The 17,724-nt window shown below is 37.1% G+C and overlaps 1 long non-coding RNA gene across 1 annotated transcript; it reads left to right on the top strand.

The window, feature by feature from the left end:
- The first annotated feature begins 8,177 nt into the window (after positions 1–8,177).
- LOC148801725 (uncharacterized) lies at positions 8,178–12,733 on the top strand. Its single transcript, XR_016083588.1, has 3 exons — positions 8,178–8,516; positions 11,828–11,968; positions 12,430–12,733. It is a non-coding gene; the product is annotated as an uncharacterized LOC148801725 (long non-coding RNA).
- The last annotated feature ends 4,991 nt before the right edge of the window (positions 12,734–17,724 follow it).

The following is a 17,724-nucleotide window of genomic DNA, read 5'->3' on the forward strand; positions in this document are numbered from 1 at the left end:
TAGTATTTGTGTCCTATATAGATAGGGCTTTCGGGGTTGTCAAGATGAGGGCATCCGCCGAGGTCTTCGGGTAGTTTCCTTTTCCCCGACAGAGTTTGCTTCCTTGTCTATACAGGACACTCCTTCTTAGTCGTGCTCTTTTGTTATGCGTGGCATTGACATGGCTTGAGAGGGGAGCGGCCGTAAAGATAGCCATGTGGCATCCTTGGCCAGCTCAACCATCACCGTACACAAAATACCCAATATTACCTTCCTTAATTCCAAGGCATGATCATTATTCAAGAAAATGACAATGCTACCAACATCACCTAGGTGAAGTTGGCTATTTTGGAGGTTAGAATGATCCAACCTAACCTGAGCTTGGTTGAGAACCAATGGAAGGTTACCCTTGATTAGGGATGTATGTGTAGGGTTGTCAACAGCTCGGGTCTGAGTCGGGTCTAGGTAGAACCGGTCTCGAATTAATTATTGATTGGGACAAAGTAACGGACTGAGAACCTTCCCAATTAATAGTTAGGCACTTTTAGGTCTTTCCTAATAGACCTGATTATTTTGAAAATTATATTTATTTACTTAATAAAATTAGAAAAATAATATATATATATATATATATATATATATCGATTTAAAATAAAGAAGATCAAAACCAACTGAATTATTAATTGGGACAAAATCATAAAATTAAAACCAAAACCGACATAAAAATTGGTTTAGTTGATATGGACGATCGGGTATAACCCGACCCATTGACAGCCCTAATATTATGTGTGCCGGGGATAGGTCGGATTTTGCTGTTGTTGCCACATTACAGCTTTGAAATTTAATTTATATAGTGTCAATTGAGTGCCCTAATATTATGTGTGCCTGGGTAGCTCGGATTTTGCTGCTGTTGCCACATTACAGCTTTGAAATTTAATTTATATATGGTTCAGTTTGAATTAATACATACAAAATCTTGTATTTTATACTATTTTTTTTATATATTTAGACTGTATATATTTATATTTATACTCTTTCCAGTTATAGTGTCAATTGAGGGTGGGCTCGGTAGTCGGTATCCGGATCCCCGTATCCCGTCCATTCAATCGGATATTATCGCGTTCGGGTTGAGACAAATCCGTACCGAATCCGACCCGTTGATCCCATTCCTGATCACAGTAGCGACTAGCGAGCCAAAAGGTGGGCCGAGCCGAGATATTGCTTGCAAAGGGGAAAGAAAGAACGCAGACATGAAAGCTGTCTCCAGTGTTCCAATAATTGGTGCGTGAGCACGAAGCTACAAACTTAACACCTTCATGCTAATCTATGATCTATCCGCATCCTTCGGCTCATGCGCCGCGTCAAGTGGGTCCCTCTTGGTAGGGCCACCTATGCTTATCCAAGCAGTGAAGCTGCAAAATCTAGCCACGTGTACAATACGTCAAATCAAACCCTAACGCTCACGGAAACTGGATTATTATAGAGTGGAGGGGGGACCACTTGTTTTCTTCCCCTTCCAAGTGACAAATATCAATTCTCTCTTTCCAAGCAAAAACAACTTCGGAAGAAACGAAAATGAATGAGTATTAACTATTAACTACTACTTAAGATGGTTGTAGTAGAAGAAAGAAGAAAGAAAAGCCCACGAGAGAAACAGGAGCAGCCACGTATTGAAAGGTCCAGACTTCAGACTGATTAATGGTTTTTTCGGCTTCTACTCTGATTGGGTGCTTGACCTTTTAAAAGATGATGACTACTGACTACTCCATTACTGCATCTCAAGTCTCAACTATGGAAGGAAGTAGGAGTAGTGAGGGTATATGCTTTTGGGCTGATGATCGATGTAGTTGATGCTCTCATGAAAGCTACCCATTTGAATTTCATTAAGAGCCCAAAAGCTTTGATGGGTTCCATATTAGGACAGCTAGGGTTTTGTAATGGATGGATAAGCTCTCTTTCGTACACGTGTCTGTTATTGATTGGTGCTGTAGCTATCAATCATCCATCCTTTGGTGATGGATCAGGGATTTGGGTATATGCTGGCAGCATCTGGCATCCTTGCTGGTCAATTTTTTGTCCCATTCCAATACAATAGGCAGTAGTCCTCTTTGAAATGACCACAAGAAGAAGAAGAGGGTGTTTTCTTAGTTCTTATCCTCTGTTAAGAATTTCAATATGGAATATGGAAAATTCAAAGCTTTATTACTTGTGGGGAAAAAGAAAGTGCGATACATGATTGGAGAAGTTGAACTGATGTTGACAAGGAAAACTGTACTGTCCACGTGGCTAATTCAAAGAGTTGCCCAAGTCAGTAAGATAAGATGGATTGAGAATTTATTTGAATCACCAAATAGAAAGTAGAATTACTAGAAAACTTGTAACTTGAAAGAAGAGATTTTAAATAAAGAATTCTTCCATGATGGATTGAGAATTTATTTGAATCACCAAATAGAAAGTAGAATTACTAGAAAACTTGTAACTTGAAAGAAGAGATTTTAAATAAAGAATTCTTCCATGATGGATTGAGAATTTATTTGAATCACCAAATAGAAAGTAGAATTACTAGAAAACTTGTAACTTGAAAGAAGAGATTTTAAATAAAGAATTCTTCCATTGATTAACTATATATATGCATTATGCCTAGTTGCCTGCATGCTGCATTAATTTAATTAGGCACAGCTAATACCAAATGCCAAGGCTTGCGGCGTACCCAGCAGGCTAAAGGAAGGGCTTAACCCATTGTAGAGAGTAGAAACACTGTTCAGATGCTATTGAGAGTTGAGATTTTGGATCAGTCAAATGACTGAGAGCCCCACAAACACAAGTTGCTCAAACGGCTTATGTCAAACCCTTGTTGCCTTGAGTGTGCTTTATCAATCTCTCAAAGTCGTGAAGCACCGAAACAGTTAAAAAGCTAGGTAGCTTTGTATTGTTAGACAAAACATCCCCCAGTTCATCAGTGCCCGTTTGGGAGGGTTTTCGGTGGTTTCTGGCTTTGCAAGGGCTTTTAGTGACCTTTAATAGCTTCTTCTCAACGGTTCAGTGAAAGCAGCTCAATTAAAACTTCAGCCCTTCATTGCCTTTGTCCTATCTTGCTTGTCAGCCTCATGGGCTTTGAAGGTCTTATGGCCAGTATCTAGTTTTATTGAAATTCTAAAATTCAACCATCTAATTTCAATATTTTATTAATAAGTGGGAGATAAAAGAACAATGGAATTATTTTATTTCATGAATCCATGTGGACTTCCCATAATCAGGCTAGTAGCTTTGAATTAAAGGGCAGTTGGTTTTCTCATTTTGTATTTCCAATTGGAATGAGAAAACCCAACTCTGAAAAACTTGCTTTTTAGACTTCGAAAGGGTCTAAACTCTTTTTAAGATGAGATTGAAGGCCTTCCTTATAAGCTGTTGCTCAATTAAAAGGATATAAAACATATGAAACCTTAGCTTCACTTTCTTAGGTATAACCCTTGCCATGACATCAGTGGTTGGGGTTGAACATATTTCTATTGATACCAGAAAACCAAACTGAAAAATCCGGTTGGTTTTAAACCAAAAAAGAAACCCGAATTCTCACCCTTATTAGTGGTTTAGCTCTTGAATGAGGACATAGCAACATATTGTCTCTGCAATTGACATGTGGATTTATGGATTATTCTTTATTACACATATTTTATGATAAATATAAATATCACAGATGAGTTAAATTTTTTCTACATTTTTATTTTTATAATTGTTTTGTTTTTTTTTCTATTTAAAAACAATATTATTTAACTATAATATCATTGGGTGGCCCAATTGACATAAATAGTTGAATTTCTTGCTTATCACTTATAGAAGAAATGGCTTCGTTTTTGGTTCATTTCAAAAGGTATAGATGTTATATTGTTAAAGTTATTAAATAAGATCTAATTAATAGAATGTATCAGTGAAAAAATACCTTAAATATAGGATGTAATGAGAGAAAATAAATATTAATACCTTAAATATAAGATTTAATGAGAGATAACTAATAAGAAACAAATAACAGAAAAATTAGTTCTTGTTTCTAGACCCAAAATAATTTCGCCCATTATACACATTCTATATTCTTATCATTATTAATAGAAAAATATTAGATAATTAATAATAAGACTAAAACTTTGTTATTCACCTTTCTAATTTGTTTTAATATAAAAATAGCAGGTAATAAAAATTTGTCCTCCTAAAAGCATTGAAACAAATATAACTCAAACATTTCAGCCTGCAAAATTTCACCCCATTTTTCCCTTGAAACAAATACAGCCATCGCACTATAGCAGATGGGAATCTCTCATTGCTAGTGTTGCTGCCAAGGATGGGCTGAGGGAATAAGATAACTTCACTTCCTTAGCTGAGGGCTAAAATGTCCGAGGGCTGATGTGTTTGAGGGCTGCGGTGTCCAACCTAAGGATCAGAGAGCATGTCAGAGGCCTTGGGTATTATCGTAAGGGCGGAGACTCCGATAGTCAAGTTAGTTAGGTGCTCAAAGGGGGTTAGACGAGGCTTGAGGAGAGAGCTCAGATGAAATCACTCAAAAACTAAAGAACTTGAGAGCAGGAAAGAACCAAGATCCCTTATAGTTGAACTCATCTCGGAGTTGGTTAGAGATTGTTAGCAGCGAACAGCTAGGATTTCCACGTAGCGCCATCCTGGCCCTGCCACATGCGCCTATATCAGCTAATAACTCCAATCTTGGTCTCCCGCATAAACTCCACCACAGAAAATTAGTCAAACTGACCTTGCTTTGCTATGAATTTATCTAGTGTAGATAACTAGAGTGGGGCCCATTTTTATTTAGTTTTGGCTATAGGTTACCAAACTGGGCCTTGCCTATCTAGCCGTGGCCCATGGGTAGTCGGGCTGGCTGCTTGTCACCACCCAAGAGAATGTATGAAGCTAAATTCCTGAAAAGTATTGCGCAGAGAGATCTATATTCTTTTTTTGTTATGTATTATGGATCCATTAGTCCATTTGTTTCAATGTAAAATGGGCAGAAAAATTTGCAGCGAGATCTATCCATTGCACTTTTTGTATTGTGGCCTATTTCTGATGCATACAATGAAAATTTCGTTGCAATTTAAAATAAACATTTTTCAAAAAGTGATTACTAGTAAGAAGAAAATGTCATTCCTATTCTTAATTTTTTTATATTCCAAATAGATTAGGAATGAAAAACAATTTGAGCCTGTTTGGTAAGTTTTTTCAGAAGATTTTTTTGAACTTTTCAAAAACTGCTAGATAAAAAAAAAACATATTTTTTTTTAATTTGGCAATGAAAGATAAGAAGCCAAAAAGACCCACATCCTAGAAAGCTCATGAAAGTTCAAAATGACTGAAAAACAAGAAGCTTCAAATGAAGCGAGCTCCCCGTGTTTCATTGGCCATCTGAACTGTCGGAAAATCTTCCTTAAGGCTATGTTTGGTTTGAAAGAAAAGGTCAGGAAAGGAAGAAAAAGGTAGAGAAACCTATACAAGATTTGTAAAGGCTTCCTTACCTTTCTCTTCCTTTCCCTAATTTTTCTTCAAACCAAACACAGCCTAAAAGAATTACCAAACAACAACACAAATTCAGTATAAATTAATGGACAGAAATAATAATTGAAATATTTCATTTATATATGCTTATTTCAGGGAGAAAGAAATTTCTTCACTACCACAGGGAGAAACCACTGCAGCCATAGCTTTTCTTCATTAATATTTCTGATACAATTCTGTAAACCCAACTATGTCATGACTACACATCATATGAACAAAAATTGAAGTATTTCATGTCAAGATCTTGGGGTTTTCTTTTATTTTATTTTTTTCTTTTTCTTTTTCTTTTCAATACAACAGGGAAAACCACTGCAGCCAAAGCTTCCCTTTATTATAGAAACTATGTTCAGCAGAATCAAACTCTTAGGGGGGTGTTCAGCAGAATTTTTACTGGTGTGGAAGTTGAATTAACTCGGCTGGTTAATGAGTTCAGCTCTCTTGGATGAGCTCAACAGAATATTAATAATATAACTTATAGTTTGTTGATACTTTTATGTGGGGCATGCATTTAATCCAGTCGAGATGGAGTTACATCTTTAGCCAAGTCTTAACTCACCACCTTTGGTGCTGACTCTGTGCATGGTTTGTGAGCTCGAACCGGGCCAGAAATGAATGAGAAGAGAATGTACATAGTTGAAGAATGCATTTTGCTTTCTCTGTGTAATTAATTTCCTGTTTTTCATTTCATTTCATATCAAAAAACATAAAAAAAAAATGTGAAGTTGTAAATGGTTAAGGCTGTGTTTGGTTTCAATGCAAATAAATTTGCACTGCTGCAAAACTATGTCAGTGCAAATGATTTGAGTGGAAATTCTGACCTATTTTTATTTCAAATTTTAGTTTATTTTGTTTGATTGCAGTACAAATGAAGTAAATTAAGACATGGAGTATAATAAAGTAAAACCCAAAACAAAATTAAATGAGAATTTGCATTTTTTTTTATTTGCACTCCCATACATTTGTACTAGTGCAAATTAATTTGCACTGCAACCAAACACAGCCTAAGGAAATTGTTTCAACTTTCAAGTATCATTTGACCACTTACAGTTCTCCATTTAAGGACGTAATTAAAATTACCTTGATTTAACCATTAATTATTCTCCCACTGATTAATTTAATTTAATTTATTTTATTGAAATGGTAATAGTTTTTTTCTCAAGATAGAAAATAAAAATTCTATTCTATTTTATATGAGTATAGTAATCTATATTCTGGTCTGTTTCGTTGAATCACTACTTAGCCATTTTACTGTATTGACTTGTTTTGCCCCAGGATTTTTACAATATTTCCAGAAAAAGAAGAGAAATATATACTATAAAAGTTGAAGCCTGAAGGAACTTATTCTTTCAAAAACATGATTTCACCATGTAAAACTCTCTATTTATGCCAAGATTTCTAATAATCCAAATAACAAATTTTCACTTAGTAGTTTCAACCATATTTTTTAATTTATTTTCTGGTAAACACTAAGACCAATTTGTTATTTATTTCTATTATGAAAACAACTTCTCCCTTCTATAACCCACACAGCTTCCTGTTTTAAATTAAAATTGTTGGTTCAGAGAATGGTAGCTGTAAGGAGAGGAAATTGTTCTATGACCAACATAACTATAAATAATAGCAGAAATTTCAGTGTGAGAATCAGTCCTTGAGGGACTCTAGCTAATAGACATTCCATGTTAGGATTGACCAAGTACAGTAAAATGGTGTGGTGAATATTTCCATTGCTATGAGTCAAGTTGGACCAGGATGGGCTTTGGCCTTCCTAGCTTATTAGCCCCATCATTGAAGCTGGATGGGCTAACGACTAGCTGAGAAGCTAAGCTGATGGCTTCTACCCATCTAATGGAATTCTCCATTTAGGTTTATTAGGTTAAAGCAAGATCAAACCAAATAAACCAAGAATTTGCACTGTGAATAGAGAAGGTGGAAAGGTAAGTTTTAAGGCATCCAGGGCCAGGCACAGATAGTTGTACAAATATAGGTAGGGTTAGCCTATCTAACTTCTGAATTTAGGGAGCTTCTTCAGATTCAAAGCATTGCGTGTATCTTCCACTAATGACTTAGCATTTAGGAACCAGCAAATACTCAGATTTGAGGTTTTGGGTAGTGGTGATTAAGCTAGGCCCACAACGTGAACGGCCCATTTTGAAAAAAAAAAAAACTCTACTGCGTGTCATAGACTGGGGATGGTTTATTTATTCAACAATTCACAGTACACTTTTATGTTGGTCCACGGGATCAGCCTTAAATTAGTAGTCTATGTCAACTCCCTGAGCTTTTTCACTGCAAGAAACGTGATGGAAATATATATAGGGGGAATTACCGCCCAGCCCACAGGGGCATAAAAATTTACCTCCAACAGCACTGTACTCCTTTATAAATTTTGATTTTTTATACCCTGAAAATTGATATTTCCTTCAATTCCACTAGCCCACACTCACGTTAGCCCAACGTCCTGTCATATTATAAAATACCCGAAATACCCCTGACCCAATTGACTACCGGCCCTCCATAAAAACCCAGAAATGCCCCTCGTTTAATATCTTGCCGCAGTTAACCTCTCTCCTCCCAACGTCCTTTGTTTGAAGAATAACCCAGGAATACACAACATCCCACCGCGGTTAATCTTATCTCTCCCAACGGCGTTAGTCTTCTCTCCCCTCCCAACTTCCTTCTTCCTTTCTTCCGTTCACTGGCGTTTGTTTAATCCAGAAATGCCCTACTTTAAGTTTTCTCCCACGTTTTCTCTCTCCTGACATATTTACCACGCAACCAGCCCAACAACCCAAATAGTTATTCGGTAAATAGTCCCTATTCACTTTCGTTCCTCCCACCGACGAACCTAAAGTTCTTCATTTATTCCGATCACCGGCGATTGTCATCTCGGATTTTTCTGTAGTTCGTCAACATTCGCTCGTTGCACAGACGGAAAGGTGAAGGTGAACTTCGTGTTCTTCCTCGGACTACAGTGAAAGAAGGTATTTAAATCAAACTTGCTACTTAAAGTTCGTCTTTGAATGTTAAACAAATGGGTAATATCTTGTTCTTGGAAAAAACAGTTGATGCTTTAACATATCTTGTTGCTGCACGAAATAGCTCTTACTCGCTTGTAACTTTAAATCGGAAAAATTAGTTGTCTGTAATCATTGCTTTTTGTTTGAAATATTGTATCTGATACAACCAACCCAACATTCCATTGAATATCCTGTAACCACACTCGCATTCAAACCCCATCCACTCTGACTCCATGTTTCTTACATTTATGCATTCCATTGAGTATCCTGTAACCACAATTTGTTGAAGGTAAACAATTTGAAACCAATGGCAAAAAAGGGAGTTTGCACCAGATGCTCACCAAAACGCTTTAGTGAATTTATTTCAGAATTGCTGTTAAGGATAGAACACTACGAAACTCTTAATGGCACCCCATTTGGACAGCTACTTTCCATCCCACCAAGCACCTTTGACAAAGCAGTTATCATGGACATGGTACAACGGTGGGACTCAGAGACCACTACATTCAACCTAGGTGGTGTGTATGTACCATTCACTGATCGGGACATTGCGCTAATATTGGGGCTGAGGTTAGAAAGGACGTCCCGTGATCGTGGATACCTCCCCGCCGGTTCCAGAGTTTATTAATCATCTGTTTGGACTGACCGGTGATTCACCCTCCCAACTGCTCGAGTATAGTAGAAGAGAAGGTCTTTAGTATAGTGCATGAGAAGTCAAATGAGTCGATTGAAGATGTGGCGAAGTTGGTTCTCTTGCACCCATTTGGCTCGGTGTTATTTCCACAGGGGGGTCTCGTGTGAGCCTTGTGTTGGCCAGTTACATCAATGATCTGCCACACATATCTCACTATTCATGGGCATGGTGTGCGCATCAATTCATTGTACATGGCCTTAATCGCATTGTTGATTGCGCGAGCATTCCCATGAACGATGGCCAAAGGTCCTTTTCAGGAACAATATTTGGTTGTTTTGCAGCTACGATGGTGTGTACATGTGAGTCAACAATTTCTTGATTGTTATTTATTGGTTCTGGTTTAGTGGAAGAAAATAATTTACTATTGGTATCTCTAATTGAATGTAATTCTTTTGCAGGCATGGTTGTTTGAGCATAGTACAATGTTTAGACCATCAAATCCCATTTCTAGACCACGGCTGATGAGGTGGGGCAAAATGGGGCATAGCGGCAGCTTCAATAGGATAGAGTTAATTCGGAAAATAACTACTGGAATGGTTAGTATATGATTTATTCTCTCACTTCACATCAGTTCATTGTTAATAATCTAGCTATTTACATTATTTATGCTGGAGCCACAGAAGTGTGGTGGTAAAAATCAAAGGAAGAAGCAAAAGATCTGTAGAAGAGGAGAGGAATATAGTATGAATAGAAGAAGAGAAGAATATGAAAATCCCACTTTGATTTAAGAAGGCAAAGGAGTCTTTTTTATAGGAAAAGGCAACTTTCATTAGAGTTAAGAAGGAGGCTACAGATATCACCACCAAAATAATCGGTGGATCCTAAAACAGTCTCTCTAGGAATAAAGTAGAAAGGGGGCTATCACTAAATAAGGCAACCCTGTGAACATCAGTTTCCAGTTTCAATGTTAAACTCCCTAAATATCCACCCCACCTGTGAACACCAGCTTTAATGTTGAATTCCCTGAGAAGGTGGGTACAAATATCACCACCAAAGAATGGGTGGATCCTGAAACAACCTCCCTAGAAATAAAGTAGAAAGGGAGTTATCCCTGTGAACAGCAGGTTCAGTGTTAAACTCCCTTAGTATCCACCCCACCTGTGAACACCAGCTTCTGTATTGAACCCCTTAAAAAGGATGGTGCAGATATCACCACCAAAGAATGGGTGGATCCTAAAACAGTCTCCCTAGAAATAAAGTAGGAAGGGAGTTATCCCTATGAACAACAGGTTCAGTGTTAAACTCCCTTAGTATCCACCCCACCTGTGAACACCAACTTCTGTGTTGAACTCCTTAAGAAGGAGGGTACACATATCACCACCAAAGAATGGGTGGATCCTAAAACAGTCTCCCCATAAATAAATTAAGAAGGGAGTTATCCCCATGAATAGCGGCTTCAGTGTTAAACTCCCTAAGTATCCACCCCACCTGTGAACACCAGTTGCAGTGTTAACCTCCCCAAGTATCCACACCAGCTTCAGTGTTGAACTCCCTCTGAAGGAGGCTACAGATATCACCACCAAAGAAAGGGTGGATCCTAAAATAGTCTCTTTATAAATAGAGTAGGGAGGGAGTTATCACTATATAAGGCATCCCTATTAACAACAGCTGTGCATTTAGGTTGAGAAGAATATCTTTTGCTCTAGTCAAAAAGTGTGATACAGCTTGATAACTCTACATTTTGATGCCTTAAGGGCATCAATTCAAGGGTATTTTCGGCCTTAGAGTAGTCAAATTGTGTCATTTTCCCAATTAATTTCAATGTTGTGACATCATAGGGTCTCTGTGTAAATTCTGTGCAAAACTAAGAAGTTTTCATGGCTGAAATGCAGATTTTGGGAAGCTGGTGTGAAGCCCAGCTGAGAGAGGGGGTGTTTTTGTGAAAAACTGAAAGCAAGAGGGCGCCTCCAAGCTGCTAAGCCCAGTTTGGCGCCCCTTCTACTGTATTAGCATGCTCCCTACGTTTTAGCAAATCCTAGGGCGCCTTTTAACCCATTCTTTTCACTCTAAACAAACCCTAGCCACCCCTAACTGTTAAATCCTCACATTTCATCCCTTCTAATCTCCACCATTCATTCTAGGTTACTCTCTTTTTATCATTCTAACCCCAGGAGCCACCTAACTTCTAATCTTCACCATTCAGCCTTTAGCCATTAAATCTTAGCCTTACATAATATTAGGTGCATGTTCATTTTCTTCTCAGCCTTAGGATCACCCTAGAACCATCCTAACCCTTCATTCTAAACCCTAGGACACCCATATTTTTGCTAAAACCTAACTGTTGCCCCCCCTCTTTCTCTCTAAATCTAGTTATATCCACATTTCTCTATAAAAAGGACCCTAGGGGCCCTGTAGAAGGGGTTGGTCAATTCACCCAGTTAACAAGGTTAAGGTTTCTTGAGGAATTCAAGGGTTGTAGAAGGGGAGGACGCCCAGATCTTGTCAGGAGGGGTTCCTCCAAGCTGTTCAACCATTCTGCAACTACCACCACTAGATCTGATCAACCTTTTTTTTTCTTTTTTGTTATTTTTATTTATGCAATCTTTTAGATTTAATTCTTGCTTGTTTCTCTATTTTGCAGATCTGAATTCGTCCGGTTCAAGGCTAAGGTGTCTCGAGGGGTTCGAGGGTTGTAGAAAGGACGGACGCCTGGTTCTTGTCAGGAGGGATCTCTGCAAGCTGTCTAGCCGATCTGCAGCTACCACCACCGGATCCAGATTCTGTATCTTTTTTTATTTATTTCTTTTATTTCCTTTGTTGATTCCCATACTTTATTAAATTCTGATTTTTTATTTATTGTCTTGTTTAAATTCGAAACATTTAATTTCAGCAATAATAGATTTTATTTTTGTATTTTCTGCCATTCCCGATTGTATTCTCTTGTCCGGATCTGAGTATATATTAATTTTTCACTTGCTTCCCTATGGATACGACCCGTTCTCACCCATTTACTACGTTAGTAGTTGTTTGAGAAACAGTAAAAATTATAAATGTTTAAACTGGTGTTTCGGAGTGTTTAACGACGCGCTTTTGGACACACCAAGTTTTTGGCGCCGTCGCCGGGGAAGCACGGAGAAAAAATTTTATTTGCTTTATCCGGATTTGTTTCATTATTTTTTTATTTTTGTTTTATTAATTGATCTGTTATCTCAGTTTAATTCTTGTTTCTCTTTGATTCTGTAGGACGAAATAGCGAAAGGTAGGGTACCAGAGCATTGCAGGACTGTGGGAGAGAAGAGAAGAGAAGATTAATTGGATTGCGTTTCAGGTGTAGTCGCCCCATTTTATTTTTAATTTTTGAAATCCTTTTTTTTTTATAGAATAGTTATTTTTGAATTTTTAATTAATTTTTTTCTAGATCCGATTTATTTTTTTAGTATTATTTTGCTTCCATTTTGTTTCTAGATCTATTCTTCTTCCTTTATTTTAATTTCTTGTTCGATTTTTTTTGCTTTATTAGGTTTGTGTTTTTCTTTTATTAAAAAAACGAAAAAAATATAAATAAAAAAAAATCAGTATATTTTTTTCTTTGGTTTATTTTATTTTTTGTTTAATTTTTTTTAGATTTGTATTTTTTTCTTTTATTTTATCTATTTCTTGCATAATTTTCTTTTTGATCATTTTATTTTCAGTTTAACTTTTAGATTAGCAATTAGTTTGTTAGCATTTACTTTTGGTAGTTGTTAATTCTGTTTAGCACAATTAATCATTGTTTTCAAAACCAGACCAGACCGGAAAAACTGGGAACCGGTCAGGTGACCGGTTCCGTTTTCCTCCAAAACCGCCTTTTCCCTCAAAACCGTTGATTTTGGTCAACAAACCGCTGAACTGGCCAATTAATCGTTCAAACGGTTTTGACCATTTTCCAAAATTTTAATTTTTTTTGTCAGAATGGGCCGGTCATTCGGGTTGAATGGTCAGACCGTTTGAACCGGTAACCGGACCCCTGACCGGTTCGATCACCGATTCGTTTTTAAAAACCATGCAATTAATTGTTTTTTTATTTTCTGTTTGCAATTATTATTTGTTGCTTTATTAATTTCTTTTCTTTTAGTTATTTAATTGAATAATTAATCGTTAAATAGGAAATTGTTTACATTTTTGAATTTGAGTTTAAATTTCGAATTTGAATTAAAATTTAACTTTTAATTCGAATCTGAATTTGAATTTGAATTTGAATTTCAAATTTCAAAATTTAAATTTAAAATTTTGAATTTCAAAAAAAAATTAAAGAAATCAAAAATTAAAAAATTAAAACTTTAATATTTTAAAAGTTTTGCATTTGCATTCCAACATGTAGGATTTGATATGTTTTAGAGCATGCATCATATAGGTTTATTTATTTGCTGAAATTATTATTGTTAGTTGTGAATGTGTTAGGTGCTCTTTTTATTATTTTAATTGTTCCTTTTGCTTAGTTGTTTGCTTTATTCTTTTAGGTTTAATTGCTGAATTGCATTTTAGAAATAATTGTTCATGCATTGTAGTTAGTTGCATTTTGTTGTGTTTATTTTGTCTTTCCGTTAATTCATTTAAGGGCATCCAACCTTAATAAGATAAGGTGGGGATTTCATCACCCTTCCTTGGCTCAAAAATTACCACCCTTCACGTGCGGTTCACCTTAACCCTAATTTACAATTTGGATAGAAAGATTCTTTAGGGAAGCCTCACATTTGGTTCAAAGGTGTACTAAATTTTAGGAAAGCTTGAAATTACTTTCCATAACCGGCGGTTGGTGTCTAAGGAAAGAGGTTAAATGGCTACGCCTAAGCAGGTTTTGTGGTTACTTAATTAGGTCCTTGCGAGAGCAAGAGGAGCCTCCCACATCCCCATCTCTTACTTGGCTAACCAAAGGAAGTGGTGTAATTCAAAGTGAATCTAGGTCGTGTGGTTGATTTGTTTACCTTTAAAAAAAAGAAGAAAAAATTTTTAATAATTCCAACTTGAATTTAGATTTTAGGAATTTAAATTTCAAAATCTGAGTTTGAATTTAAATTTCAAATTTCAAAAAATTGGAAAGTAAAAAATAATAAAATTTTATAAATTCAAATTTAAATTTAATTTTTAGAAATTTAAATTTCGAATTTCAAAAAATAATAAAAATAAAAAATTTAAATTTCGAATTTCAGAATTTAAATTTCAAGATCTAAATTTGAAATTAAAATTCAAAATTAAAATTTCAAATTTCAAAAAAAAGAAGAAAAAGGGGGTTAAAATAAAATGAATTCAATGGCCGGAGTTTGTGGAATGAGAAATTACTTCCAACCTGAGCCACAAATAGATTGGAACCATGTGTCTCGACAACTAGACAAGATCAATGGTATGACCCAAAGACTTGACGAAATCCTTGCACGTCGTCAACAAAGTGGCCCATACCCAACCTTGTCATCATATCCATCATGTTCCATCTGTGCAAGCTCGACCCATCATGTCAGCCAGTGCCCTGCGGCAGGCCCATGTCAACTAGTTATTCCAAACCAAGTACATGTGGCCAATAGATTTTTCCAACCTAATGCTAACCCATTCTCTAGTCCATATAACCCTGGGTGGGAAAATCAGCCCAATTTCAATTATAGGGCCCAAGTCCAAGAAAACCCCTTGCTAGATATACACTCTCAATGGTCTGAAGCCCAAACTCGTTGGGAGTATAATGATTACCATGGGACTCAAACAACTCAACCATGTCAAACCTATACACAGTCCCAACAACAATACCACCCATCTAACTCAATGGCCCAAAATTTTTAGAGGACACAAGTATAGAGTTCATTCCAGTAGGTGTACCCTAGGAACCAATCGATTCAACCGTATCAAGCTTACCCACAACCTCGTCAAACTCGTATCGTCGATGCCCAATTCATGAATCTTCAGCAGCTGATCCTAAATCAGCAGCTGATCCTAAATCAGCAGCAGTCCAACGATAGATTAGAAAGCCGAATAGGACAGCTAGCCGAAGCCAAGAAGAGGAGAGGAGTAGGGCAATTACCAAGTCAACCGGTTGTGAGTCCTAGAAATCAGCCACCGGGTTTTCCTCCACAACAATTTCAACCACTTCCTAAGAACCCTCAACCTGAAAATACCAAGGCTATTACAACCTTAAGGAGTGGGAGGATTTTAGAGAACCCGTGTGAGAAAAAGAGAGTTAGTGAAAAGGAGCAAGAAGACCCTAAGTTGAGGAGAGAAGAAAAAGGAAAGGAAACATTAGAAGAAGAGCCCATAATGAACAAACCTGTGGTCCCCTTTCCAACTGCACTCACAATCGGGCTGTTGCGAAAGAAGAAAGAGACCCACAACGAGGAGAGTCGGGAAGTCCATATTAACTTCCCTCTCATCGACGTGATCCGACATATCCCGGCCTATGCCAAGTTCTTAAAAGAGTTGTGTATTCAAATGATGGAGCCACAAATGGCCCCACAAAAAATGATGCTCTCGAAAAATGTTAGTGCAGCTCTCCTAAATCAACTCCCCTGGAACATGAAAGACCTTAGTGCTCCTCTCATAAGCTATGTCATCACTAGAATCACCTTCGATTGGGCACTAGTGGATCTTAGGGCCAATATAAATGTTCTTCCATCCATTTATGATAGGTTTAGGATCGGCTAGTTAAAATCAACCCCAATAATTCTGCAACTCGCTGATTGCTCAGTCAACACTCCTCGAAGTGTTATTGACGATGTCATCGTTAGGGTAGAGGGTTGTCACTTCCCATTGGATTTTATCCTAGACATGACCCTAACCGAGGAACTGAACCACATCCCGATAATCTTAAGATGTTCGTTTCTAGCAACGACCGATACAAATCTCAACTATAAATCGGGAAAATGGACATTTCATTATGGGAGCAGAAAGTCTGGTTAAACATTTTTAGTGCTTCTAAGTATCCAAACCCAGGGGAAGATGAGTGCAAGGTGGATATAGTTGATGATCTTTTAAAGGCCCTGTCTACCCCGTGGTTAGCCCAACCTGAACCCTATATGTTGGAAGATGAAAGTGAGTTGGGGAGTATAGATGGGAACAGTATGTGAGTGTGTCCGACTGAAGACGTTAAACTTAGCGTTGGTTGGGAGGCAACCCAACGTAATTTTTTCAGTTAATTTTAGGATTAGAGTTTTTTTTTTTCATGATTCAAGACCAGGTGGCATACCTTGAACCTCTCAGGAAAACTCGTTGTTCCCTTTGGCCCAAGTCTTCTTTGCATCATTCTAGTCATGCCATTAGGGACAATGGCATTTAAGTTGGGGGTGAGGAAAGAGAGAGAAAAAAAATTGAAAAAAAATTTGTGAATCTAAGTCTTTAAAGATGGAGAATTAAAATTTCATTGAAATTTTAAAAATTTTCCATTAAAAAAGATTCCCAAACAGAAAAAATTAAGGAAACTGATAAAAGAATATTGAATTCTATAGAAATTGGTAGCAAGTGATAGGAGTCAAAATTGGTCTTGTTTGGATATTGTCGAAACCGTTTGGAAATTGAAAAATACTCCCAAGTTTGCCCCTGTCAAGATAGGAAGAGAAAGATTGAGAAATTAGACAAAATTCTTCAAATTCTTAAGAGATAGTGGACTAAAAGGTCAATGGATACCCTAGACTTAGTAACCGAGTCTCTTCACCTAAGTCAAGTGTCGAGATTCGTGTCAAACGGAAAAGTGAATGCCAAAGACACCTAACACTTAGTAACCGAGTCTCTCAACCTAAGGCAAGTGTCGAGATTTGCGTCAAACAGTGGAAGGTAACAATAGAAATAATTGTGCAAATCAAGTTTAGGGGTAGAAATCCACTATAAAAAATGATAAGAACAATGCATGTTTGATTTTAAAATCAATCTCAGCTTATCAAGGCAGTTTGCAAATTGAAGAGTAAACAAGATTTTTAAGCCAAGTTTCGGTAATATTCAAAATAAGACAATTTTACCCCTTAAGCCTAATACCGATCTATACAGAGTTTGAGAATTATGGAATCAGGATACTTGGCTAATTTTGCTAGGGATGATCTTGAAATGGAAAGGATCTCTATGATCAGTGTAATTTTAAGGCTGCATTGCCAAGGAACTAGCAATGGTTAAGTTGGGGGTGTGATAACTCTGCATTTTGATGCCTTAAGGGCATCGATTCAGGAGTATTTTCGGCCTTAGAGTAATCAAATTGTGTCATTTTCCTAGTTAATTTCAATGTTATAACCTCTGAGGGTCTCTGTGCAAATTATGTGCCAAACTAGGAAGTTTTCATGGCTGAAATGTAGATTTTGGGAAGCTGGTGTGAAGTCCAGCTAAGAGAGGGGGTGTTTTTGTGAAAAACTGAAAGTAGGAGGGCGCCTCTAAGCTGCTAAACCCATATTGGCGCCCCTCCTACTATATTAGCATGCTCCCCACGTTTTAGCAAACCCTAGGGCGCCTCTTCACCCATTCTTTTCACTCTAAACAAACCCTAGCCGCCCCTAACTGCTAAATCCTCACCTTCCATCCCTTCTAATCTCCACCATC

This window comes from Nelumbo nucifera, chromosome 3 (assembly GCF_055504915.1).
Source record: "Nelumbo nucifera cultivar China Antique chromosome 3, China Antique-T2T, whole genome shotgun sequence".
Taxonomy (NCBI): domain Eukaryota; kingdom Viridiplantae; phylum Streptophyta; class Magnoliopsida; order Proteales; family Nelumbonaceae; genus Nelumbo; species Nelumbo nucifera.